At 48.3% G+C, this 26,324-nt stretch overlaps 1 protein-coding gene across 3 annotated transcripts in view; it reads left to right on the top strand.

Moving 5' to 3' along the window:
- The window catches only part of Msi (RNA-binding protein musashi), a 182,859-nt gene that overhangs the window by 19,119 nt on the left and 137,416 nt on the right, over positions 1-26,324 (top strand). The gene's annotated exons all lie outside the window — the stretch shown is intronic.

Here is a 26,324-nt window from a genome sequence, read left to right as displayed (position 1 = left end):
TAGTTCAGTAAGCTATCCCCAAAATTTCAAAATGATTGCTTCAGTCTATTGTTCACAATAAATTCACTAACATCCGCAGTGTATCGAACGTCAGGTGTCCTCCTTAGCGTCGCACGGTGCGTCAAGTGGCGCCACCCTGGGGGCGTGGCCAGCACCGCGACGCTACGGAGGGAAATGCCTGTCTCCTCTAGCGAATGACGTTCTTTTACATTTTCTTTTTCGGGCCGAATCGACGGGGATACTCGAAACTTTAGCACTTTGTGTCCTCCTCGCGGATGCTTGGTGCGCTAGCCTATTCGCCGGAAATTATGCAGCTCGATTGTTTTTTCCAGAGACCCGGGTTGTTCCGGAAGTTCGTGGCGTTTACGGGTACCCAGGTGTCCCAGCGAGCTACTTTCGCGGAGTCTCTTCGTGCCTCGTAAATTACAAATTGCCAAGTTTTGCTTGGTTCGTATATAGATCACTCCTCGCCGGTTCGTTTCTTTCGCTGCTCTTAACGCGGCGGAACGTTCACCGTGGAAATCGATTTCGCGCTTTCGATTCCCTTGAACGCGGCCTAATCGCATTAGGATATTTCTCGTATTACCGAGAGCCGCCTCGATTCTCGAGCTCGATGTTTTTCAGTCCCGAGGCTGGAATTACGACGGCGTAAAATCTGCATCGGTTTCACTCGGACACAGCCTAGTTCACGATTCCTCGGGAGATGATGACGTTCTCCTTTGATTTCAGCCTTGTAGGGCGGTGGCCCGGTCCATGTTGACCCAGCTGTTTAAGCATTCAACTCCTGGAAATTAAAAGTATCTCAGAAAGTGAGTATATCACTTGCAACCTATTAAAATTGTTCAAGAAGGAAAGGAAGGTCTATATGCTTACTATTTCTTGCAATTGATGCCAACAATTATTTTGCATAATTCCATGCAGTCTATTAGATCAAAAATATGATGAAACATATGTCCGGAAAAACTCATAAATAATACATAGTAGGTTCCAGCTTTCTAGTCTGTATATATTCAAAAATGTCCACCTTCCGAGGATTAAAGTCCTTTTCATTAACGTTGGGCTCTGACTAGTTATATAGAATTAAATTAAATAAAACCGTTTGAGTACAGTTTGAACGCAGTGTTGTTGGAATTGCCGTGTAGGCAGCGCTGAAAAATAAAGTTCCACGGTCTCAAGATTAAAGCACTGAGACAACGGATAGACGGCTTGTTGTTTCTCGAGTTAATCCCGGTGATCCTGTAAGGACGAGCGAATCTGGGTTAAACGAAAAGAGTCCTGTCAGTAAACCGATTAACCGACGGCTCATTTCCGCGCGAGTGTCGCTTACGCGTGTACACGCAAAAGATGCGCGTTTGTCGACGGAGGAATTATAGTTGTGGCATGGTTAACGAGGCCGGGCACGTGCGGCAGGTAATCAGATTATTTTCTATACAGTCGCGTAACTCGATTATTTTAATACCGCGCGGCACGAGCCTGTTGTATTACTGTTCGTTGCTAACGAGTGACGTCGGAACATGGAAACAGAAGAGAGGAGTTACAGAGGAGAGAGAGAGAGGATTAAAAATTTTGCCGAAATTTTTGTCCTCGGAAAAAAAGCAGGTTTTCCTGCAGTACTCGAAAGTCCTCGAGTTAAGCAAGAGGTTAGAAAGACTTTATTATCGAATTTCCGGATCGATTTTCTCTCGGATCTAGTTGGATTATGTTGGAGGCTTAAATTATTATCCCTTTGTAATCTTATTACTAGAATCGCGACGTGGCTCGTTGTCCAAGCAGAGAAACAGAGATAAAACGGGAGACGATTTAGAGAGCTGCGGAGGCTAGGGAAAAAATAAAAATTTCCAAAAATGGAAGAAGAAAGAATAAAAAATGGGAGTATAAAATATAATGAGTAGTTAACAGGTTGAATACGGTGGAACAAGACGAAATACAGAGAGATATACCGCGCCATTTTTCATAGGAGAATTGCCCACATACAGGGTGTCCTATGTGGACACGTGGAGTGTTGAAATGTGTGGGACACACAGTATTTCCCGTCGAATCCATTCGCGAGATCAAACTTTGTTCGCCGGAACGCCTCTGGAGAGAGCGGGCTTGCAATCTTCGGCGTAAACCGGAGGGCGAATATTTTATAATTAACGTAATAATTTATCGAGCCGGTGCCGGTCACAAGGGCCTTTAGGCGACTTACTTTCATAAAAATTCCGGAGCCGATGGAAAAATAAATAAAACCGGGGGAGAAACGCGCGGCGGCGGCCAAGCAGCCAACCGAGGGGAAGCACGCGGGGGGTGGTAGGGAGGAACCGTGGAAAAAGTGACGTTATTAAAACTAGCGGCGTGTGCGCGTGTTTTCGCTCGGTCCTTTCCTGATTCGAGTGCGAGCGGATTCGAGTGTGCCGCGCTGCTTCAAAATTACGCTCGGCCTGAGGACGAAAATGGCCTCGAATTACCCGCCATGGAAAATTTTTGCCCATTAGACTATCGCCACCCCCTCCACTTCTCCTCGAACAGAGCAGTCTATTTTCAAATAGAAAATTCTCTCTCTCTCTCTGAAAGACGAGCGCGCAACCGGAGGATGGGATCATTTTTCTCACTGGTTGCTGAGGGAAGCGATACGGATCGGCCAGGGAAGAAAAATATCCCCTATAATGCTCCCTAGGTGGACCCGAGCTGTCCATGTATCAAGTAAGCAAGTTTTGATGGATCCTTAATGGATGCTGTGATCATCATGCTATAGAAACAATGGACCAGCTCCCTCAAGTATTATAGCCCTCGATTACTCTTGGATATTAAACTGTTATTTAGATCTCAATGTATTATTTACACAGTATTTAACGCTTTATTTCGCAAAGGAAAATTGTCGATTTTGCTGTACTTGCCCGAAGTAGGCGTGGTCTGTCTTGAGGAGGCGTGGCCCCACTGCCCCCAGAGTGAGCCAAAACCGTGCTCCTCGGCGCCATTAGCTCCTCTCGCTCCTGCTTTCTATCCAAAACGGAGAAATCCAGGATAAAACGAATTCCAATTGATTTGTCATCGTGTTTGCTCCACCCCTCGTACGGTACGCGAAGTTGGAGACTGAAAATTTCCCAGAACGCACAGGTAAACAGGCTGAAGCTGTTGACCGTGTCGCAACCTCGAAACCCCGCTAATTTTTAATCCCGATACCGGATCAAGGGGAGTCGGCGAAAGAGGTCAGACCGGTAAGTGAAAAACAATATTGATCGGGGGGGGGGGAGCTGAACTTGTTTGACGCTCGTGACTCAGTGGCCCAAGATGGTGGCGTTTGTTTATGTAATGTCGGTCGCCGTTTCCCCACTTCGGCATCGACAGTGTCGGCGACATTGATAGCGAGTGCAACCGCTCGGCGAAATTTACGAGGTGGGGGGGGGGGGGGCAGTTCTGCGGCCGACAATAGGGATCCCGCTTTCGAATTCTTCTGGTGATACGCCACGCCTGAAGCGTCGCATGAAATTTACCATTGTCTCGGCTAATCCCGATCCCTTTCGAGACCAACAGGGACAATACGTAGCCAGTTAACTTTTACAAAACAGCCCGTGTTCGCCCCGAAATGCAGCTGCTTATCCGCGGTCCCGTCTTTTCAACGAACCTCGCCCCTTCCGCGCGATAATGCGCGATTGTTTTTCGGCCGTCCGTGTAATTTACACACTGGTGTTATTCGCCGTTGGTATTCGCCTGTAGCTTCACGCGGCAGTCTGTGGAACTACGTGCGAATTTTGATAGATTAATTTGTAGAAACTGGAAGGAAAAGGCACTCGTGCCTTCGTTGAGTGCATTTCCGGTTAATTTTCGCCAATGATAGCCGGCAGCTCACAATTTATCATAGACGTGTGCAGGTTCAAAAGAAAATTCGAAATCGTGTCGAAAAATTCATAAATTCCAGTTGGTAAGAAGAATGGTCGCATTTTAAACGGGGATACTTCGAGCTAATTTTGGAACGTGTTCCCGCAGGAATTTTTTAACGTTCGGGGGCTGAAATTAAAGCTGAAAGAACACACTTCCTGCTGAGAAAACGTAAGAACGCTCTAAGGCGTTCTTCAGGCAAAGAATAAAGCGCCGACGTAATGAAAAATCCCCGCAATCATGAAGATCCACGATCCACTCGTCGGAAGTCCGAGTACGTTGCTTCCACCATGTGTGTCAGGAAAGTAAGCTCGTTACGGGGGCTTGTATTTAACCAATCAACGGGCCAATCAGTTTAATTGATCGATGAAAACCGGGGTAAGTGTGCTCCAGACGGGAAAGCTCGCGGAAATATTCCTCCCGGACACGGGAAGCTTCGAACGACACTGCTTACCGAAGCCCCGGCAGGAACCTCGAAATCTTTAATTATAGTCGATAGAACAAATACGAAGAAACGCTCGACTTCCGAAGGAGTTGAACGGGTTCGGCGCAGGGCGAGACCGAAAAATTCATGACGAGCCGTTCGAGGGAAAAGTTGGACCGAGTTTCGCGGCCGGGTCGGTGTTCTGCAGAGAATGGCCGGTGCTTGAATCCCGGCGCCGTTAATATTTCGGGCATAATGCGTCTATTCGAGATATATGACGAGCGATTTCTGCGTGCGAACTGCTCGTGAAGTTTATCGCCGCCCCTTCCGTGTCGGACGTCGCCCGATGACAGAAAAACTGGGCAGAAAGAGAATTTATACGAGCCGCCGACCCTCTACGCTCTCAAGGAACCGAGCTGCTCTTGTCACCGAGCCGTCCTCCTCGTCCTGCCGTAATTTATCTTGACGAGGATCGGGGGATCATCGAATCGATACACGAAACTCTTTCCGCTCAACTTCTTCCCTCAACTTCGTTCCGTTACCCTTCGTTCCGAGACTCTACCAAGCTAGATTTTACTTCGAAAATTATGTAGGAGATAGTACATCAAATTTCAGGAAGGGTTTAAGTCATCATTTCGATAGTTGACAATCTGTTTACAAACCACGAAATCTTGCAAAACCCATTTTCGTGGTTCCACTGCCAATGAATAATCAATCAGGTAAGGAATTATTACGAACATTCGATGATGTCACGCGAGAAGAAAACATAGAAATAAGATATTATCATGCTTATTTTAATACCTTATTTCTATGTTTTCTTCTCGCGTGACATCATCGAATTTTCGTAATAATTCCTTATCTGATTGATTATTCACTGGCAGTCGAACCACCGGACGTGACACTCGCAAGGCTGTACTCGCGATTTTTTCTCTCGAAAACTAGCAATCGGAACGAGTTGATTCTTGTTGCGCTCCGATCAGAAAAGTTCTAGCTTGCCTTGTGTATTTTTCTTTTCCCGAAAAATTAGTTTTGCAACGTCGAAAATTGCGACCGAAGATCTCAGGTCGGCACGGGGTAGGACTAAGAACAACTTTCCGTAAAATGCTAATTAAAATATGGCGGGATCGACCAGTGGAGAATCGCGACAGGTCCGAGGGTGAGTAACTCGCGGTTTAATCAAGCCCCCATCGGCCGTCGAAAGGGTATCGAACGGGTTTCTGCTTACGATGTTTAATCGCAGCGAGCCGAGAGGCAAGCCGAGAGGCGAGTCGCGCGCGCACGCTTTTATTCTTTCCTCTTCTTCCGAGGCTCGCCGGCTGAAGTTTAGTAAATCCAAGATACAATAGGCCGCGCAGTTTAATCCAGCTCATGACTAATCCAGCCGAGAAACTTGCCGCCGCGGAAACTTCATCTTCTCCTCGCTCGACGAGACCGGGAGCGGACGAAAGCTAGCCGCCGCGTTTAAACTTGAATTCGGTGCTTGCATCCCCGCCGGCGAATGCATTCGAGACGCTTTTATTGTCGCCGAGCGATTTTCGCGACTTGCGCGAAAATGTTGAACCGAACGGATGACCGCGGGCCTGCAATTGTACGCTCTCCGATCGAAGCGATTATCGCCGATTTTTTCGAGACCAATGACTAAACATGCCATATTTGACAAAAATCAGAATTATAGAAAAATTTCTTTCGTCATGCAAACCGTTCCGCATTGTGGCATAAAAACGTAGTTCTTTATAGTTCGTACATTTCCTTGCATTTTACAAGAGTTCGCATGTTATAACTGCATACAGATCCGCAGACTACTAATGAACGAATTTCGCGCAATTGAAATTCGGCAACGGGGAATTAATTTAGGAATTTTGAACAGGCATTCGCTCGTTCGATCTGAACCCGGTGTAAAGAGAGCCGCGCGCGTTGCGTTCAGTCGCGGCCGGTCTCGACGAACGTTCTCCGGCGGAATTTTTTCATCCGGCCCGAGTACACCGGTAATTCGAGCAATTAGGTAATTGCTACTTCCGGTAATTGTGTCCCAAGGAAACGTTCAACGGCCGAAGTCGACGGGATGGCGGGAGGAGAGGGGAGGGGAGGGGAGATTTCTGGCATTTTTGTCTCTGTGAAACGTTTCCGCTCGCCTGGGAACAACGTCTCCGAAAATCCATTCTCCGGTTAAGGAGACTCGAGGTTCGAAGAGTCAAGACGGGGTAGTGGCGGGTAGAATAGACGGATTTTAATCGCGACAAATACGTTCCGGATGGTGTAAAATCGTAACGTGGTGTTTCGCCGTAAGCTGACGCACACATCCTCCGAATCCTCGGCGGCGTTCAAGAGCTCTTCGGGTTCCCGCGAAAATAACGCGATAGTGGCAGAAACGCTGAGCCGCAGTTCCTTTGAGTGTCAGGCGCGTTTTAGGGGGTCTAAAGCGCTCGAGAGGATCCCGAAGGGTTCTTCCGCACCCTCGCGCGTACACCTACCCTGCCACGCGTTTCCTACTCTTCGGCTATGAAGAATAGAGTCGTGGTCGGATCACGGGGCGATGCTCTGCGGATGATTGCTGCGTTATAGGATCACGCAAACCGAATAAAATGTAGCGGATGAGGTCGGGAGAAGGATTATCTTGCCTGGTATGTGCTCTCGAAATCAGTGGGACACTGCTCTGGTCTCGTGGGGGGTAGGGGAAATGTTGCCACGCCTATCTGGGGTCCACTAGTTATGTATACTTGGGCTTGGGCATGTCTATGTTGGGCTAGAGTACTCCTACTTACGTTAGGGCACGCCTATGCTGATCCAGAATACGCTCACTTGGGTCAAGGCACGCCTACTTGGGTCTTAACACGCCTACTTACTACTGGGCACGCCTACGTGGGCAGAACATGTCTGTTTACGACTGTCCACACCTACTCAGAACTGTTTCCGCTTACTTAATGTTATTCACGCCTACTTGGGTCTTAACACGCCTACTTACTACTGGGCACGCCTATGTGGGCAGAACATGTCTGTTTACGACAGTCCACACCTACTCAGAACTGTTTCCGCTTACTTAATGTTATCCACGCCTACTTGGGTCTATCCACGCCTACCCGAGACTGTCCACACCCACTTAGGGCAGGTCTACACAGGGAAATCCACGCCTATTTTACCCAGAGGTAGCAGCCAATCGTCTTTATACGGCGACCGAAGACTACGATGAGGTAAGGAAGGGGAAGAGCGATCTCTCGAGAAAAAAATGGAGGGAAATGCAAACCGTTTAAGACGCTGGGACGTTATTAAAAGAGTAATGTGCGAGACAGCAGAGCTCCGCCGTATCCGGAATAGCGTCGGATGATGGAAGAACGGTCTATACTCTTTTGTGTTCGAGACCGTGCTCGTTCGTTACCATCGCCGGGGGATCGTTTAATGGAGATCGGTGGACGGGGACAGGGGCGAAGGAAGAATCGCATCGATTGTCCCGGACGCGAAGAGGTGCTCGAAAACACAGGGAACCGATTTTTATTACGGTTGTCGGCTCTCGTCAGTTTCTTCCTCGCGGCAACAAACCTCGAACTGAATTTTACGGCTTCGTTATTATCGAACACGCGCACCGCCCCCTCCGCCACCCGCATCCCGCCCCCGCTTCTCCCCTCTTCTCCTCGCTCCGCCCCACCTCGCCACGCCGCGCCTCTCCTCGTCTCGTCTCGTCTCGCATTGTTGGCTTCTGCTTGCAGCGACGCGAACGTAACGATCGAATGTTCCTAATCATCGAGCACTTCGGGGTCCGGCTCTCCGGTGCTCGGTGAACGGGAGCAGCGCGGACTAGGCGAGATGCTGCTAGGCAAACCTTTGCATAGTGGAGCCTTGGTCACGGAAGAAACGCGGGATCGAGAGGAACGGAGGAGGAACAGGAGAACGATGAACGGAGAGAGTCTCGGACAAAGGGAGCAGCAGAGGGGAAGGTAAAGGGAGCCGAAGGGTCGGGAGCTAAATGCGCCAGTATGTGCAAACTACCATTCGATCAAACGATTCTGCACAATGGACGCGCAGACACTTGTGTCCCAGGTATCTGGCTCGTCCACAATTCCTTTGGCAGCCACCCCTGTTTGCCGACTCTGTCAGCCGTTCCTACAGCTGACTGCAGACTTTTTGATCCCCGTTATAACAGGGTCGAGTACAATTTTATTCCCTGTAATGAATATCGAACGGCGCGCCGAGCACCGAACGAGAAATCGGCGAAACGCGACCGATAACGGAATTAGACGACTGGCTCTCCGCGCTTTTTCCAAATTCCGAGCCGAGTCAAAGCTCCGCGAGCATTGTCCCGAAGAGGGCACTTGATCCACCGTGATCGGCCATTTTTAATTATTTTATTATTTGTGAGAAACCTCCGCCTCTCTTGAACATCAATCATCCTGAATTCTCGTATGATTTGTATGAAACGTGTGGTTCAGTTCCTCATCAAACTCACTCGAGTTCTTGATTATTTTAGTGTTTGCGAAGATGAGGGAAAATTCACGATGAAAGAGAGATACCTTTGAGATCACTTTGGTTCGTTCAGTCTAATTTTCTCTTCGAAATAGATTTCCGCGCGTCGCAGTTGATCATACTTTAAAGCATTCTAAAAAGTGGTTGCAGCTATATCGAAAACTCTTCCATCATAGTGTCTTTTCCCATTGGCCGCAGAATCGAGCGAAGGAATTTTCTCGTTGCCGACAACGAATTTACGGCACTCCGAAATCCCGCGCAACGCTCGCGAGCTTAAGCACGAGCATAATTAAGGTCTCGGGACGTTCACAGATTTTTCCACCAACAGAAATTGGGAACGCTCTTCCGACAAGCAGCCCTTCCAACCATAGAACCCTTCTAGGTTTTCAACCCCTTCTTTATCAAAAAAAGGCTACATTTGTTTCCAATTCATTATAGCGTAACACGTTCGCTATCTGCATTCGTTTTACACACTCTGTTAAAATGTATTATTCAACACAATGTACCCCACTGGCCTACAATATCGTGTCATACTCGTGATGAAGATTCTGAACAGATTATTAATTTCCTTTAAACCGAAATAAAATTCTATTTTGGTGTTGCTAATGTACGTTGAAGAACATATAGGGATACAATAGATATAAATTTTCTCTTTTTTTTTTAGGAAATTACGAATTGAAAAAAAGTTCCAGTCACTGAAACCGTAAAATAAATCGTAGCGTAGGGGGTTAATCCAATTTAGCAGAAGAAAGAAAGTAAGGATTCTATGAATTATACTGTGCGCTTTGAACAACAAATTGTATAAAATTAATTTGACTATCATTAAACAAACTGAGAGATTGGTGACGTCCAAATCGATGTATCAAACAGTAGGGTAAAATCGATTTTAATTGGCGAAAATCATTTTCAGCGCCCAACGGGATTAAGATGAGACGAGAGATAGGATCCGGGAGTCATTGAATTGAATTGTCAGCAAGGAGTCGGAAAAAAAATCCCCCGCTTATCTAACAGCCGTGTCTCTTTATTCCACCCCCGTTTATTGCCCGTTTCCGGAGCCCGGAACCGGCCCGAAAATCCGTGAACGAATCCACGGTCGCAGCCGTTGTCAGCCCCGATGATTTATCAATGATGCCGTCGCGTGCGCCCCGTAAATCGGAATATAATGCGAGCCGGTGGACGGGGGGTGTTTCGGGGCCAAAGAAAACGACGCCGCCGCGGCCCGGTTATCTTTCCGCGCGGCTACGCTCGAGGAAAAGCGGACCCGAGGCGAAGGAGGAATCGCCACTTAGCCTAACGAGAATATAATCGATGATATAGTGCCGCGTGGCTTAATCACGCGCGAAGATAAAACCGTCCTCTTTATCTCCGGGCGAGGAGCCGAGGCTGCGAGTCGAACCCTCGTGTCATCTGGCCGGGCAACACCAGCACCAACCCCTGCCGCTCTCTCCTCGTCGAGGAACGTGGAGAACCATTTACGCGTCTGCACAGACGGACGAACGTTTCATTACCGGCGTCTGAGAAGACTTTTTTACGGCCCCCCTGAATTTCGGGAGGACTCCTCGAGAACTTGCTGGGAGTCCCTCGGACTTAGGGACTCGAGCATCGGCTCGTTAGTCGATTCTCGCGGCTCAATCTCCGACGATTAAACAGTGGAATTTTTTAGGCATACTCGGTGCACATTGTGGCACGCACGCGTGGTACTTGAAGAGGCTCGAAGAATTCTTCGTTCCTCAGGAATTTTTATCGGAGTTTGTTATCCAAGCGTCGCCTTGTCAAAATTACGATAATCAATTTATTTTGCACGATTTTTATTAACACGCGTGCTTGAGTGGAACAATATATTCGTTCGTTTCTCGTAGAAAGATTATTATAATCTGCAGAATTGTTGAATAAAATATACAACACCGGCAGCGGTAGGTACAGTGTTGAGAACGAACAGGAATTTATTTCTTGTTTCAAAATATTCAACAAAATAATATGAATGTTTTTAAATGCTCCCGTTTCGTGCTTCTCCCTCCCGTAATTCGTCGTAAATGCATAAAATTCCCAGTGATAGTAACGATGATGAAGCACAAGAATAAAAAGAGAAATAAACGAAAGAACGTTGGTCTTGTCTAATGAACGTGAATTTCTGGAACGTGGGCGGTTCATTTCGGAGAGCCTCGAGGGTCTCGCTGCAACTCGCAGCGTCGTTCGCAGGCGGCTGGCTGTCTCCCAGTAAGATCGTCGAACAAATTGCGTGCGGCGTACGCGATCGTAGGCCGAGGTATTCGGCTCGCTTTTCGGAAAACAAGTATTCCTATATCTCAAAACTTTGGCAATAGTCCTCTCCCTCGCCCTGTGTCGGTTGAATCGCGAACCGCTGAAATCCGTAGCCGCCGCCGCCGCCGATTTCCCCTCATATATGGAACGCTGGGAACACACGTGCACACGTGGAACACACACACACACACCGCGGAGCTCTGAACGAGCTCCCGTGTTGTTTGAGAAACTTTCCAACGAAACTGCTATAATTCAGAGACCGCCCCCGCGCCGGCGTGCAGTTAAAAGCACGACTTTTTGCCGCCATTTACATCCACCCCCGGCCGAACAATCGACCGCGACCCTTAATGAAACGACCACGGGAATTTCGCCGCCGTTTCCCAACGAAACGACCGTCTCTCGAAAGAAGAACGTAAACGAAACGTCGAACGCCGGGTCCGTGACCCAAAAACCCGAGATCGATTAACAAGGTAGAATCACCTCCAACTAAACTCGACTAAAACGCACAATCTCCAAGCTGATTCCGCGCGAAGAAAGATTTCAGAAATGTAGAATAAATTCGTATCTCTGTCTCTCTATTTTCGCGGGAAAAATACCCCGACTGTTGCATCTACTACAAATTTTTAGTCTCGATTTTCTCGAAACCGGAGCCGTGCACGGGAAAAATTTCGTTCTCTATTTTCGGTGTAATATTTCACGAGGAACCGGCCTCTTAAATAAAATTTTTCGGGATGTAATCCATATAGTTCCCGATACCGAGAGAAAGGGTATCCGATCGATGAAATTCTTTTATCAACTGCGGCGTAAAGCTCCACGAAATGGAGAGAGAGAGAGAGAGAGAGGAGGCAGGCAGCGTCGATTCTGAATAATTCAGACCTTTTTTTAATACGGCTCGTTACCGCGAGCACGACCGATGTAATCGAATTAAAAAAGAATGCCGCCGATTATTCACCGGGCCGTAGCGCGGCGGGGAAAAGAAATATGGGAAAAGTCTTTTTAAACCGCGCGTATCGATTTCCCCCGGCGGAGAGTTTAATTAAGAACACGAGCCCGGCGACACACGCGCGCACCGAAATCCGCCCGGAACCGATTGATGCGTTGTTTTTCGGTCGCGTTTCGGAAAAGCTGGCCGGCTCGGGGAAATCATTTGAACGACAAATACGTCGCGTTGTTAGAATCGCGGGCTTTTTTCGCCGGGCCGGGATGGTAAATATGCGACGCGCGGACGTTTCCACCGAACGCTTTGCCGGCGAAACGCTGTTTGCCGAACGAGAGCTAACTGTCTCTCTTTCACGCTCGGCGCGACAGCAACGGCAGCATCCGTAACGTGGCAATGTTTCAAAGTAGTCGATACACGAACTAGGTCCGACGCATCAATATCATTATCGCGCGGAACGATCGGCGACGCGTCACGTGCAGAATCAAAGCCAATCTGTCGAGCATAATGCCGATCAGCGAAATATCTGTGCGGCTTTGCGATCCGATACCGACCGAAAAACGAAAAATCTTCCGTTCCAGCCAACGCGATCCCGCAATCGCATTATCGTGAATTTATTAACGCGCGCGGAGCAATTAGCGACGCAATATCATATTAGTTATGATTAATGCACTGCTCATTTTGTCTCGCGGAACTCGCGTTGCGACCATGAAACACACCGGTCGATGGTCGACGCGAAAAACCGCGTCGAAGTGGTTCTATGAAATTTTTTCGCACAACGATTTGTTTTCCAGAGAAACGAGTTTGAAAAGTCCAGCGCTTGATCAACGTGTCTGACCATGGCGCGCTGTTTCTACTTGAATATACTGGCGCTCGAGTTTCGAAGTTTGTAACGAACGTGGGCTATCGAGTTTATGTCCGTTTATGTGTTTTCTACTTTCCTGTATATTCACAATGAAAACACTATTATAGTAATAATTAGACCGCGAATTTACATACGAAACAAAAATTGTCGACGTTGATAGCAAGATTTACCAACACATTTCTTTCCTTTTTCGATTATTTTAACGAGCCAACAGTAGTTTTAAATCCTTTCAAATGTTTTTACTATTTTGCTGACACTAATCGGATGAAAGGAGAAGAAAAATGATTTCTATGGTAACACCTGTATCATATCAAAATCGATAATTCAGTACGAATCTTGAAAGCACAAGCGACGACAAATAAAAGTTTCGAGACAGGAAAAGCAATGATTATTCGACATTTTCCATCCGGCGGGTTTAGGGTGTCTCTTCCCCGAGGCTGTCACGTAACAGCTCGAGTCTCCGGGTGGCCAAGAGACGTACCTTGAATGAGAAGTAAAGCAACATTGTGAAGTCTGAGGGCAGGGCACGCTGCGAGGCGCGCGATAATCGAATAATTGAACGGGAACAATAGCTGTCGACGCGACCGAGGAAAAACAAGAGTCTCTCGTCTCATCTCGGGACAAGTTACGTCGTTGGCTAAAGCGTTTCGCGCAGCTAAAAGGTGTCAGGATGTTATGGGCGCGAGGATCGGGGCCTCGGGAACGTAAATTCCCGTCGAGAAATTACGCGAGAGCGGTTCGAAGCTGTTACTCGCGAGCTATCGCGGCTCACACCCGCCGACTACACTCCACTTCCCCATTGATATTAACACGCGCGGGTATCTACTCGCAGTTATCTCTGCCAGTGAATGTCATCCGACGGGAAGGTAATCCATAATCAGGCAATGCCTATATCCACTTGGCTAGCTAATACCTAATAGATCCCGCGCCAAGTAGATAGCCCGTGAATTACCGGCCAGAATGAGTATGCAGAGACGCGAGCATGTCAGCCGCCGGTGTTTCCTCGGCTGAGAACCGGCTGAATCGGATTCGACTATCAGGGCCGAATCTAGTCGAACTCGCCGTCATGGAAATAATCTTCGACGGGCCTCCGGAGCCGCAGGATCCTTCGGAGGATCACTTTTCCTGCTAGGGAGCATTTTGACTGTCGCAGAGGACTGCCTACTTTGCTTCTTCCGCGTGGAATAGGCGTGGCCTGCCCTGAGGAGGCGTGGTTTATCTTGAATAGGCGTGGTCTCTTAGCTCTCGGTGCTCTCAGACTTAGATCTGTACTCCGTATCGCAATATTTGTATCTGGCTTTCTATAAAAATCTAGTTCAGAACTGAATGATTCTCCAGTGAAGATCCACTGGACAGTTGATCGCAAGTCCAGCCTCGGTAGGCGTGGCTTCGTGGCACCGAATTTCTCCGCAATTGTGTTACCTTAAATGCGAATGGTTTTTGCGGTTCGAAGAAAGAATATGCTAGCCTACCTCGCAATTGGTTCCTCGCTTTTAAAACCGCGCGGTTGAAGGCTCAGGGGAAACAGACTCGTTAATTGGAACGAAACAGCGAACGAGCGCCCGGGAAGAAGAGTTCCGCGGTTAAAGGGGTTGTAAACCCGAGGCTCGTTACTCGAAAGCCGAGCCGCGGGAGCAGCGATCGTGCCTAATCTTCGGCGAAAGTGCGCGAGCCAAGGAACCACCCCCGTCGAAGCTCACGAAGTGCAAACAAGCCTCGTTGCACCGTAAGTATTCCTCCGTAGACGACGAACGGAACCGGAGGAACGGGACAGAAAAAAGGAGCTTGGTCGCCATCGATAAGCTCCGAGTGAAATCAGTCGTAAAAATCGTCTGGCTGGAACGGAATTTGTTCCGCAAACGAGAATCGGGAACAATTACCGCCGACACTCGTACGAAAAGATTTTCTATGTTCTCTGTTGATCTTCGCACGAACAGACGCTGCGAAAAACGTTCTCGCTCCTTCGCGGTCCACGGCATTTTCGCAATTTGTCTGCGCGGTATAATTTCTATTTGCTCGACTTTGGTAGGTATGTAAATTAAAATATATGCAATTACAGTACCGGGGGAAATTTTTAGTGGAGTATACTAGCACCGAGATATGAAGACATAAAGAAAAGTAGTTGGAACGAACTGTGCTGTTCAGTCTCACTGGGGTTACCCTCCGACGGCTGGGTCTGTTTCGACCCAGGGTATTAACACTAGAACTACCAAGCAGTAAATGCAACTGGCATACATTGCCTTGTAACAGCAACAAAATTGCAGTTGTTTAGATTTCGTTCCAGTTTTGTTTAAATATCTACTTCGATAGAGAAGTTTATTAAAATATGTTCTCATGAAAACATATTTACAATTTCGTTATTTCTAAAAGGAAAAATTAGGACGAAGTCATTTTGACTCATCCGGTAGTTCTAGTGTTAAAATCGTCATGCAACTTTTCAGTTTCTGCCAAATTCGTTCAATTAACGTTGTGTCAGGAACAATGAGAAGATTATCGTGTTTACAACGATTACCTTCGAAGATATGTTTTAGAAAATTGGTAAATAAAGCAGAGAGTGGTTCTAAACATGATCAGTTACGTGGTTATAGCTTATAAGAATGGTCCGCCGTCCTAGGGTTAAAATACGCGTTGTTTGGATATCTGGGGTAAAAATCGCGGTTAAAGAGCAACGATAACACAGTCCCGAGGCTCGAGGGGTTAATCAGCCATGCGAGGAACGAGAGTCCACGTCCAGTGCAGCATCTCGCGTTGCTTTTTTCGGCGTTATCGAGCGGTGCCGTTGGTCCAGCCCGAAGAAAACCGCTGCCAAGAGTCCGGTATCGACGAAAGGAGTGGCCGGTCTGCCGTTGACTTCGAGCCGAGGATACGGGTCACCGGATATTCCGAACTGCGGGAATAATGGTCCGGCCGTTTCCAACGTTCGTCCGATTCTTCTCGAACCTGTTGTTGCGTCGGGGGTTTTCTCTCTCTTTCTCTGCGGGCTGGTCTGGCTGAAAAACAGAAAAGAAACGTATCGTCTCTGGGGGGCTCGCGAATAAAAGCTCGCTCGCGCTTGGACGATGCTCGACGATGCCGCTTCTCTTCTCTAAAAACGAGAAAGAGAGACAGAGAGGGAGAGAGAAACGCGCAAATTGCGGAAAACGCTTCCGGCGCCGCGAAAACTGTGTCGAACAGCGGAAGCGTTCGAAATGTATACGAGGCTCGACGCGACGCGGCGCGACGCGAGGCGACGAATTCACGGATCCACCTGTCGCGTCGACGCGCTCGTGTGATCGTGTGTCTCGTCCCTCGGCCCCGTGTTCTGGATACGGATCAAACTTATTTTCAGATTGCCTAACGAACGGCCGAGCCCCTGCTTCTGGAGGCCTTCCACGGCGTCGCCGCATCGGAAATACGTACGATTCGAGTGCTCTTTTTACTTCGAGCCGGGTTTACTTACGATTTCGCGGGAGCCGCAGGTGCTCCCGCTTCCCACGAAATGGACCGTACTTCACCGACTTATATTAACTTTCGGAACCGGACCTGGCCACCGACGGGGCCGGACCTTTTCGCTAGATTAATTTCAGACGCGAGCCGAAATAAATGTTTCTCCCCGTCGTGGTCGTCGTAGTTGTCGTCGTGGTTGTGTGCCACTGGCCGGGTCTCCGCCTATCCACATTTGTCGAGGTCGATAGAGCATGTAAAGTCCTCCTCCGGACTCGCCGGCAAAACCTCTCAATTGGTCCGCTTCCATCTCAATTTGCTTCTGCGGGAAATCGCTCCGTAGCTCCAAGTATTTATATCTTTAAAGTGCACCTGTGTCGCGGACTGCTTTTTTACTGTCGGAACGACGGAAAAGCATCTTTCGTTCATTCACTAATTAGTGAAAACAGAAGATATACGTTTGCATAGAGTTCGTCTTTGTTAACATACGTGTTCTTTATATTATGTGTTGGATGTCGAGTGGGTGGGGCTTCACGTAGACGTGGTATCGATGCTCTCAACGTCGACAGGGTCACAACAGTGCTCCACAAGGCAATCTGCACCCATACCCGCAAAGAATTAAACACCTTCCTCTACATTTTATTTCCTACTTTCGAGTGGGCGTGGTTTAAGCAGGCGTGGCTCCAAAGTGGGCGCGGCTCCAGCGCTCTGGGCCTCGTCAGAGCCTCAACAGTGCTCCTCAGGGCACTCGATGCCCATCCCCGGCATTCTGAGCCAAAGAAGAAGCTCTCCTCGTAATGAATCTAAGAAAGTAAAACTTGAAAAATGGTAGACACAATCTCAGTCGCATTTTGTAATCAAGACGTTGTTATTCGAGGATAAAGATGTCTGAATTGCTCATGACTCCGGATATCGGTGCGCCATGAAGTTGGGAAACTTGTGGGGGGGGGGGGGTTGCAAACTTATTCCGACGGTGTTCGACGAAGCGACAGCAACCTTGCCGCCACGTTTCTTCGGTTTTCCGCGTGGCGGGAGACCCGGGATTTTTTCCACGGCGATGATTCCCCGTGGCGGCCGAATTACACGGTTGTCGGACGCAACGCAACGCTGCCGCGACTTGTCGCTCGATACAGAAACGGCGAAATCGAGCGTGATAATCCGCTTCTATCGTCCCGTGATAATTGAACCTGCACGGACGGACGTCGTGTCCTGCTCAGAACTGGAACCCTGTGGGCAATTCAAGTACCGGGTCAGAGTGGACCCAAAGACTAATCGGAAGCCTTAAGTATTCCAAAAAGTCTAGATGCAGTCTAGCTTCGAGATTGAGTGATCACTATGGGTGGGTTTTATGCATTTATGACAAAATTTAAGACAGCAGGAAGATTAGAAGAATTTAAGAGTGTTAATATACTATTTTCAGATCACTGACATTATTAAGTACGGCGCGCTCGTCCGCGACTCTCTCTCACAGGTACGGCGCGCTTGGCCGTAACTGTGTCTCTGAGGGACGGCGCGTATGGCCGCGGACGGCACAAAAGCCACTATAGTGGTTCGTACCGTTCAAACTGGTGCTTTCCACGGAAGCCACCATAGTGGCGTACAGTGCTTAGGAGGTTAAATACAGAAAGCATTGGTTACAATTGCCTGTAATTAATTTTGAACATTTTTATGCGTTCGTGACAAAGGCGAGCAGGAAGGGCACAAAACAGAAATACAAGGGCAGGTTCTTCTTAAACAAAGTTATTACTTCAAGAAACCAATTTCCACGCGGTTACATTTATCGCAAACGCCTTATAAATATTTCCTTTTGCATGAATATGCGCAGTCTAGTGATCACCGTAGAGGAAAATCGAAAGCCAAATTCCCCAGAAATAACTAATCCCAGTATAGGTGCGTCGTCGGACCATGGGGTGAAAGTAGCCATTCGGAACCAATAATACTGATCCCAGTGAATTATCGTGGAAGCCCCCGGTCCCTAATTCTTCGGAAGTGTGTCGATCATTCTGCCTCGAACTTGCTCTCTTCCCCGGCACGGCGTCGACCGGTCTGCAGCCGTAGTAGACGCACGAGAACATTCAATTTGCAGTCGGAGGGACGGGTCTGTTTCCCTTCCTTGAGGGGAAAATATTGAGGCTGGTGGGGAGGGGGGGGGGGGGGGGTAGAGTGGCGCATCGCGAGATTAAAGACGTCTGGAGAAGACAATCTTTTAAAATAACCGCGTGGTCCGCATATAATTCGCGGGCAAAGCGGAAGAAGAAGGAGCGGTAGGCCTCGTCCTGTCCTTGTTCTTGTTCTTCTTGTTCTTCTTGTTGTTCGCGCACCGCGTTACCGGCCGGAGAATGTCGTGGCGCTTTGCGACGCGAGGCGACGTCTTTCCGAGCGGAGAAAAGAAGCCAGACGACTACAAGTTTTCCAGCTCTGTCCATCGCCATCAATGAGATGCAACGTGTTTTGTCTTCGCGGAAACCGAGACTCGGTCGCAACTTTTTCAACGTTTCCCGAACAAAACAGTTTTTCCATTGCCAGCCTCTCTCTCTCTCTCTCTCTCTCCTCTTCTCTCCTCTCCGGTCTCTCTCTGCTCCCTTTGGAATTTTAGTTGGTGGCACGATTAAAAAACAACAAATGAAAAACCAACGAAAAATAGGTTGTAATTCCGAGTTCGCTCCAGGCACCAGAACGAGTTACCAGAGTTCGGCTCGTGTCCGTATCATGCGCGCAGCTACGGGATTTTTCGATAATGCAGAAGCCGATCGAGATCGATGTTCGATCGCTGCGCAACAAACAAAAAAAGATAAAGGGAGATGGGAAAGGCTCTGTCGCGCGCGCAGACCGTGTTCCCCCGCCACGATTATTACTTATTTCTGACGTTGCAGAATTTCCTCGATAATGAAAATTTTAATCGCCCGTCGTAATCAACCGCTCCTCGCTTGACTCCCTTTGTTCGGGACACGTCGAAAACCCTCTGCGCTCTGACGATACTTTCGAACTCGTCGAAAAATCCTCGGTCGGTATCGGCGAACACATTATCCGTTCGATCATGAACCGTTTCGTTTTTCCCCGATACACCGATAGTCGTCGATTTGGTCTCCAGACAGTCTCCCGGGGCTGCCTTATTTTCAACCGTTCAAAAATTCGAGAAACACGCCGTGGCAGGGGCAGTTTAGGTGAACGGAAGCAACCTCAAACTGTTTCACGGTATTGGGAACGCTCTTCTGCGAGTTCCAAACATGCTCCAAGACTTTCAACCTAGTCCAACAGTTCTTGATGTAAACCGTAGTCTACCGAAACTGCCTCATTTTTGAATTTCCCAAAATTTCCAACAATTTTCCACGAGCGTAATCTAAAAATTTCGGTGACAGGGACAGTGCAGGTGAATGGAAGTAAAAAGCTGAAGCGATCTCACGGTATCGGGGAGTTGAAAAATGCTCCAATATTCTCAATTTTGTGCGCTCGAAGCTATTTTAACTCCAATACCAAACATTTCTTCCGACCTAGAATATTTCTATATATTTTTTTTTTCGTGTTATACATACGAAAATGGTGCAGTTTACTCGTACAATACTGAAGTGTTTAGTAATTTGTTGGATACAAACGAATTTCAAATGTAAAAAATATTTTGAATTATGATAGAGCAATTTTTAATGACGCCATTCCAGTGCTAAGGGTTAAACGATAGTCTCCCGACGCTGGCTTATTTTCGTGGCTCCCAAAATTCGCGAACTGCGCGCAATATAAAAATATCACAGACAGTTTAGTCGAATGGGAAAAAAGCTGAAGCGATTCCGCGGTATCGGGGTCGCGGCACTTTTGTTACTTCCAAAAATGTGCCAAGATTTTCAACATTTTTAATAGGAGGATGGAATTCGCGGCTTGCAGGGTAGGCGCAACGGATTTCCGCGAAAATGTTCCTCGGTGTTGCGCGCGCGTTTTACAATCCCAGTGCCGCGGGCTGTGGAAAATTTCAAAACAGCCTTTTTTTTTTCTCCGCGGTCCACACAGCCTAGTTTCCGCGACGACGACGGGAGGCCGCGAGGACGACTGTGAGGACCTCGTCGACGTTTCTTTCTCCCACTCGGTTGCATTGAAAAAATCGAAACGGGAGCGAGGTGTAATTAACTTCCTTCCCGTATTGTGAGCCGCGTGCGCGCGTTGCCACGCGGAACAGAAACACTGCCGGGCAAACTAATTTTCTTTATTAATATAGAAATAGACCGGCCCCTAACGAACGGGGGGAGGCCATTATTCGGTGACCCAAATGCGACGGCGAGTATTGTTCGCAGAAGATCGGCGTCACGCGTGCGAGCGAGACTCAGAAATGCAATCTGGTCGCGCCGCGACGATTGAAAGACGACTATCGATTCCACTGCAGATTGTTCTACCTTCTAGCTCGAGCGTGTTTCGCTTTTTATTCTGGTTGATTCTTGTGAACATTTCACCGTAACTATTACTACTATTTTTATTCTTGGAGCTGTCTAGGCTTGTCTAACACGTTCGCTACCGTCATCGTAGTCTACACGAAACTAATCAGATTGCTTTTGAACACGCGGTTACTTAACACTTTATCCACCGGAATCCCGTCAATAGGATTTTCAATAATTGTTACGTACCAAAAGGAAGCTCGAGAACCTTCTTTTATTAGATAACGTTACTGGGGGTGACTGGTTTGTTCACAAATTAAAATTGTTGACAATAAAAAGTGTGTTTAGGGTTTTAAAAATTCGGAAATAATTGCCGGTAGTGTGTTAAAATTATAGAACATGGCATAACATTCGGAGAGTCCACGAATTTCCTTTGTGAACGGGTTGTAATATTTTAGGTAGGTCGCATTTGAAACATTTTAACGACGAAGGTAAGCAATCTAGATTGCAGATTGTTCTAACTTCCTGGGCGTGTTTTACTTTCCATGCTGAATAATTTCAAGTTTCCCACGTGTTCTGAATTTATTTCAAATTGTTGCGCGTCGAGATTCCGCGCCGTGTCAATTTTGAGGGTTCACCAGCGTTCCTCCGGAGGACAGCGGAAGCTGTCGTCGCGGTAAACCGCCGGCTGTATCTCGAGGATCGCCGACAATCGTTGCCCGGCCCGTAAACTCTGTTCACGAGCACGGGAACGCTACTTCGACCGGCAGTAAACTATTCTTGTCGTCGTTATCGCGACGTTCCTCGCGGCGTTCCGCTAAATAAAAGAGTAAACGTTTCCGCCATTTGACGCCTCGCCGTTGCCTCCATTGACGCGTCGCCGCGTTGCCCCCGTAATTGGCGAAGTAACAGAGAACATTTTTCAGTCTTCCACGTAGGCCGAAATTCGGCAAAATTGTCAATGTTGTTTTTCACAGTAGCGTCGCCGCGTCCTCGCGTCAGACCCCCCGGGTACTCTCTGAAAAGTTTCAGTTCCACCGGTCTCGCGAGCTGTGCGCGCAACTTAACGATCCATAAATAGCAGGAAATCCATTCGCCTGTTTTCAACGTGGAAACTACACACGGGATGTTGCGGCAGGCTACGGAACAGCCTTCTCCATTTCCCTCTTTCTTGGGCGTCGCGACGCGCTCGTCGTTCTTCGGGCTGGCGAGGCCTCGCGCGCTTCGGATAGATGCATGTTTATAGCTGCATTAGCGCGCGCGGCACCGCCACCCGGGATAAAGCCACCCAGCTGCTAGTATTCCGTTGGTTTACTGGAGGATTTCGTTTCCCGGCCGCAAAATATCCTACCCGGAAGGATCTGCTCCGTTTCTGTTTTCGCATTACCGGAAACAGCCCTGGCAGCCGGGTCTCCAGCGCCGACGCCCGACCCCCCGAGATGAGCTAGCGAGGCTGTCGGAGCCCGCCTAATGGCGGCCACTTACCCCCTATTGGATTCTTTCAGCCCGGAGCACGCTGGTCACAGATTTACCGAGCTACCCGAACTACCAATACAATCGTGTCCCGCGTGGTTATTTGCTCTACGAATAAATTGAGAGCGGCTTGGTACGATCGGGAGTCACCAGTAAGTAACTTTTAATCTAGCCAGGGGACCCAACAAGTGATGGGCGCAACACAAGTCTTTCTCGTGATCTTCAAACAATTCGATACTTAATGGGGGAACCTTGTGTATTTAGATGTCCTGTTGTTCAAGAATTTTTTTTGAAAAATGTAATGCGCAGATTGATTCAAAATTTGAGGTACCATTTATTCACGTTGTAATGTAGACAAAAATATCTTTTTATACATTTTAATCGTTACTATCGGCGGTGCAATGGCGGCCTGAAAGTGGCATCCTGGAAATGCGCCCGTGCAGCGTGTACAGGGCACAAAAATGATCTGAAACAAAAGAATCAATCGTTAGTTTATGCAAATGCGCACAACATAAAATTCCTCTTTTATTAAAATTTGTAAAATTGCAAAAATAGCGTTACAATTATCTGTTGATAACAATGTAAAGGAGAAAGACAGACATCGCGCACATATCTATCACAGATAACCAGTTGTTACCGCTCGAGACCACAGGATTGTGGTAGTATCGATAACAAACCCATCCAAGATGTACTTACAAAGGGTCAAGGCTTCCGAGCAACTATCATTAGGGATCGATACATTTTGATACCCAGAGAATCATATATGACACCATGCTTCTTTGTCACAAGGAATCGATACCGCTTGAACATGCTGAAGGCCCATCGCTACCCATGCCACCTGGGAGCGCTCGGATTTGCCCCTGAGGGCAACGTTGTACGTCCAGAAACGTAAAAGTCCATCCGTCTCCATCCTTCTCGGCAAAGTCCCCTAATTTTGAAGCTCGCCTCGACGTTCCTCTCGACTCCTCCGGGGCCAAAGCAGTGGCGCTCCGGAGCAACTCTCGAGCCCCTTCCCCCCTGCTGTACGGTTACGGGAACCCATGAGTGGACACCCATGCCCGTGACAGATTAATTTCCGACAGTCCCGTGACGTCCTGTTGTCGCGTAAAACTGCGGGAGCAAATAGCCGGAAGATAACGATAACCGTCCGCGCGCGCCGATAACGACGCACGGCTATGATTATTAATCATGCGCAGGTTGCGCGTGCGAGTGTCAGAGCCGGTGCGTGGGGAGGAGGCCTGACTAATCGTTTCGCCATTACGGATTAATATACCTAGCCGCTATGGTTGCGCGGCGGGAGCGAGGCGAGAGGCGGCCGAGGAGGTTCTCTCGTTTTGCTCTCGCGCGCGTTTCTACGGTTTACACGTACCTACCGGGTCGCCGGGTACTTGCTGGTTGTTTTGCAGCGACCGACCCGCCTCCGAGCAGAGATTTCGACCGGAAACAGTTTTGCTCGGTGTCTTCGGCACTATGTATCCGAACGGGCGCCCCGACACGCATGCGGCGACGGCCGGCCACGTTCTGCCAAGATATTCCAAGATCTTTCGTGTTTCCCTCGGTTCCACTATTTCAGGAAACTGGCCGGAAACCACCGAAATTCGAGCGCTGGCAATTTCGTAGATATGCGGGGCGATCCTCTTTTTCTAACCACGCGCAGGCGGAAGGAACAGCGATATTTCAGAGCGTTAACTAGCCAACCGCAATATTTCGATCGTGGTAATCTGCTTAATGAAACCACCGAAATAGATGTCCTAATATTTCCGGGCGGAGATGTATCCATTCCGAAAATTTGCTACGGGAGTTCCGAAAGGAAATTCGATCCGGGGATCGATCGGCGATGCCGCGGGAAGCACCTGCGGTGAACAGGTGACGCTGCGACGCTCTTGCATCGCTCTGCACGCTGCTCTGCACGCTGCTCTGCACTGCTCTGCACCGCGTTGCACCGTGCTAGGGCCGAGTGCAACTTGAACGGGGAACGTGTTCACGGCGCGTGAACGAGTGACCACGCGGCTGAAAGATTATGTTGCATCCCCGAAGGGGAGGTGCACGGGGGTGGGAGAGTGGGTGTGTGCAACCGGGCCGCGATATTCACGCTGTGCAGCGACGACATGTGCGCCGCATCTCTGCCGAGGGACGCCAGAAAGGGATGAATTATTCGTTGTCTCCTGCACTCTGCGCCCCCGGACGGTGACACCGCGTTGTCCTGTCCGCCGCGCCGTGTCGACCCTCTGTCGCTGACACTGTCATCCATAACGTTCGCGAGCGTCCGCCAACGCGTTCTCCTCCTCCTCCTATTCGTTCCGCGTCCTCTCTCCCCTCGTTGCTCCTTTCGCTCGTTTTTTGTCTAGCAAGATCTCCGGCGTTCTTGCCCTTCGTGAAAATACTGCCGGCCCTTTTGTCGGCTGTTTTGTGCAAGCGTTAAAAAGCTCCGCCGGTTCTCTGCCTACTCGTGTCGTCCTTTGCACAGCTAGTTTACAAAGGGGTGGATTAAATGGCCTCGTGTTTCGACGATCGGCTCGGAAAGTGTGCGTCGCTTTGTCTGCGAAAACTTCTATCCCCTTCCTCACCGTGCACCCTGTTGTCTCCCCTAATCTCAAGAAGAGCTGCACTCGCGACTGACTTTCATCTGAACACGTTACAGTGATTTCTTTATATATGTCGCCAAGGCCTCGATGATAAACGTCGCAGAATTGTCCACACTACCGCAGGGTATACCCCAAGATGGTGACCTCTGACGCCGAGGAGTGTAAACATAACACCGCTCGGGTATGTCTCCTGGACGATACACGTCGCTGGCAAGATCCGAGTTGTTGACATGTATCGAGAATTCACTGTACTTACTGTTTTAAAATTATTTCTACCCGTTTGGGACAGGTAGCAACAAGGTTAAGGAAACCTGTTTAAAACCGAATCCTTTCGATCGTCACGCGTTACCGATTCGAATCCTCCGAGGACCTTTTCCCTAGGGGACACGCGGAAGGGAACGAACGACTGGTGGGTGGAGGGCGACGCGTTTCGGAGAGCCAGGAATATCCGAGTTTCCCGGCGCTAATTAATTGGTCCGTAAATTAGCGGACAACAATGCGGGAGCATCGCCGTAACCAGCGAATCACGGAATTGCTGGCGCGCGCGCGCGATCGCACGTAAGAATACGCGTGATCTATGCGGTATTTCGACTACCCTCGTCCGGTGTCTGCTCTACCCTCGATTGTGTCACACCCCCGCCAACTATGGCTCCCATCCCCTTCGACTTTCCATGGGCATTCGTTATTCTTCGTCTCTCTTCTTCGAGAATCGCGAAACTCGCGGCTCAATTATGCTCGACTAGTACGTTGTTCTCAATCTTCAACTCTGGAGGTCGCTTCTATTGTTCTACAACGTGTTATTAGCGTCACGAACGCTACAAATCATACCTAACGTTTTTGCAATTATTCAGGGTGTCTCACCTAACCCGACCATCTGAAATATCTCAGTTGTTTCTTATGATAGAAGAAAATTTCAGAGGAAAACATTAGTTGGTTCAGAGGGGCAACTACTGTGACAGGCAAAAACATTTGTTCAAAGTTATATTTTTTGAGATTTCAAGGTCATCGAAGGTTTTTTAAATGGAACGATATATTTTTATTATTGCTATATGATATCCGAAGTCAAGACGAATCCGACGACCTGTAATATTATGACATTCACGCGACCTTGAGTATGAAAAATTCGAGTTAGGTGGGACACCCTGTATATCATAAATAATTATCAGACGGATGTTCATTATTTGCGGAACCATATAGAAATTATTTTCTTCCGTCAATAATGTTTTTCAGTTGAAAGTAACGCGTTGATGAAAATTCTTTTAATCTTCCCGCTGTTTGAAATTTCATTCACCCATTTTTTAAATAAATTCGTAAAATCCGCAGTTGAATAAACATAAAAAGAAACACGCAGCACGTAGCCAAAACCAAATTGACATCGATCCGTCCGTATAACAATCGTCCTGTTCAGGCGATACTATTTGTACAGCAGTCATTTTATGCCAACATTTACGAATATTGTACGACGACTATTCATTACAAAATTTATAATGGTACGCCCAGTATACACACCGCCTAACAACTGAGTGGGAGTCTAGTAAAAGGGCGTGTGTTGCATTTTCTGAAACAAGAAGCAATTATATGCAATGAATGCGAGTGTAACATTCCATAATGCCGCCGTGTAGTGCCATTATTGAGTACTAAAAGCTACGCCAGAGTAATTTATACATCACACTGACATTTATTG

Source organism: Halictus rubicundus, chromosome 5 (genome assembly GCF_050948215.1).
Source record: "Halictus rubicundus isolate RS-2024b chromosome 5, iyHalRubi1_principal, whole genome shotgun sequence".
NCBI classification, from domain to species: Eukaryota; Metazoa; Arthropoda; class Insecta; order Hymenoptera; family Halictidae; genus Halictus; species Halictus rubicundus.
The sequence above is the reverse complement of the archived record's forward strand: the minus strand, read 5'-3'. Positions and strand labels throughout refer to the sequence as shown.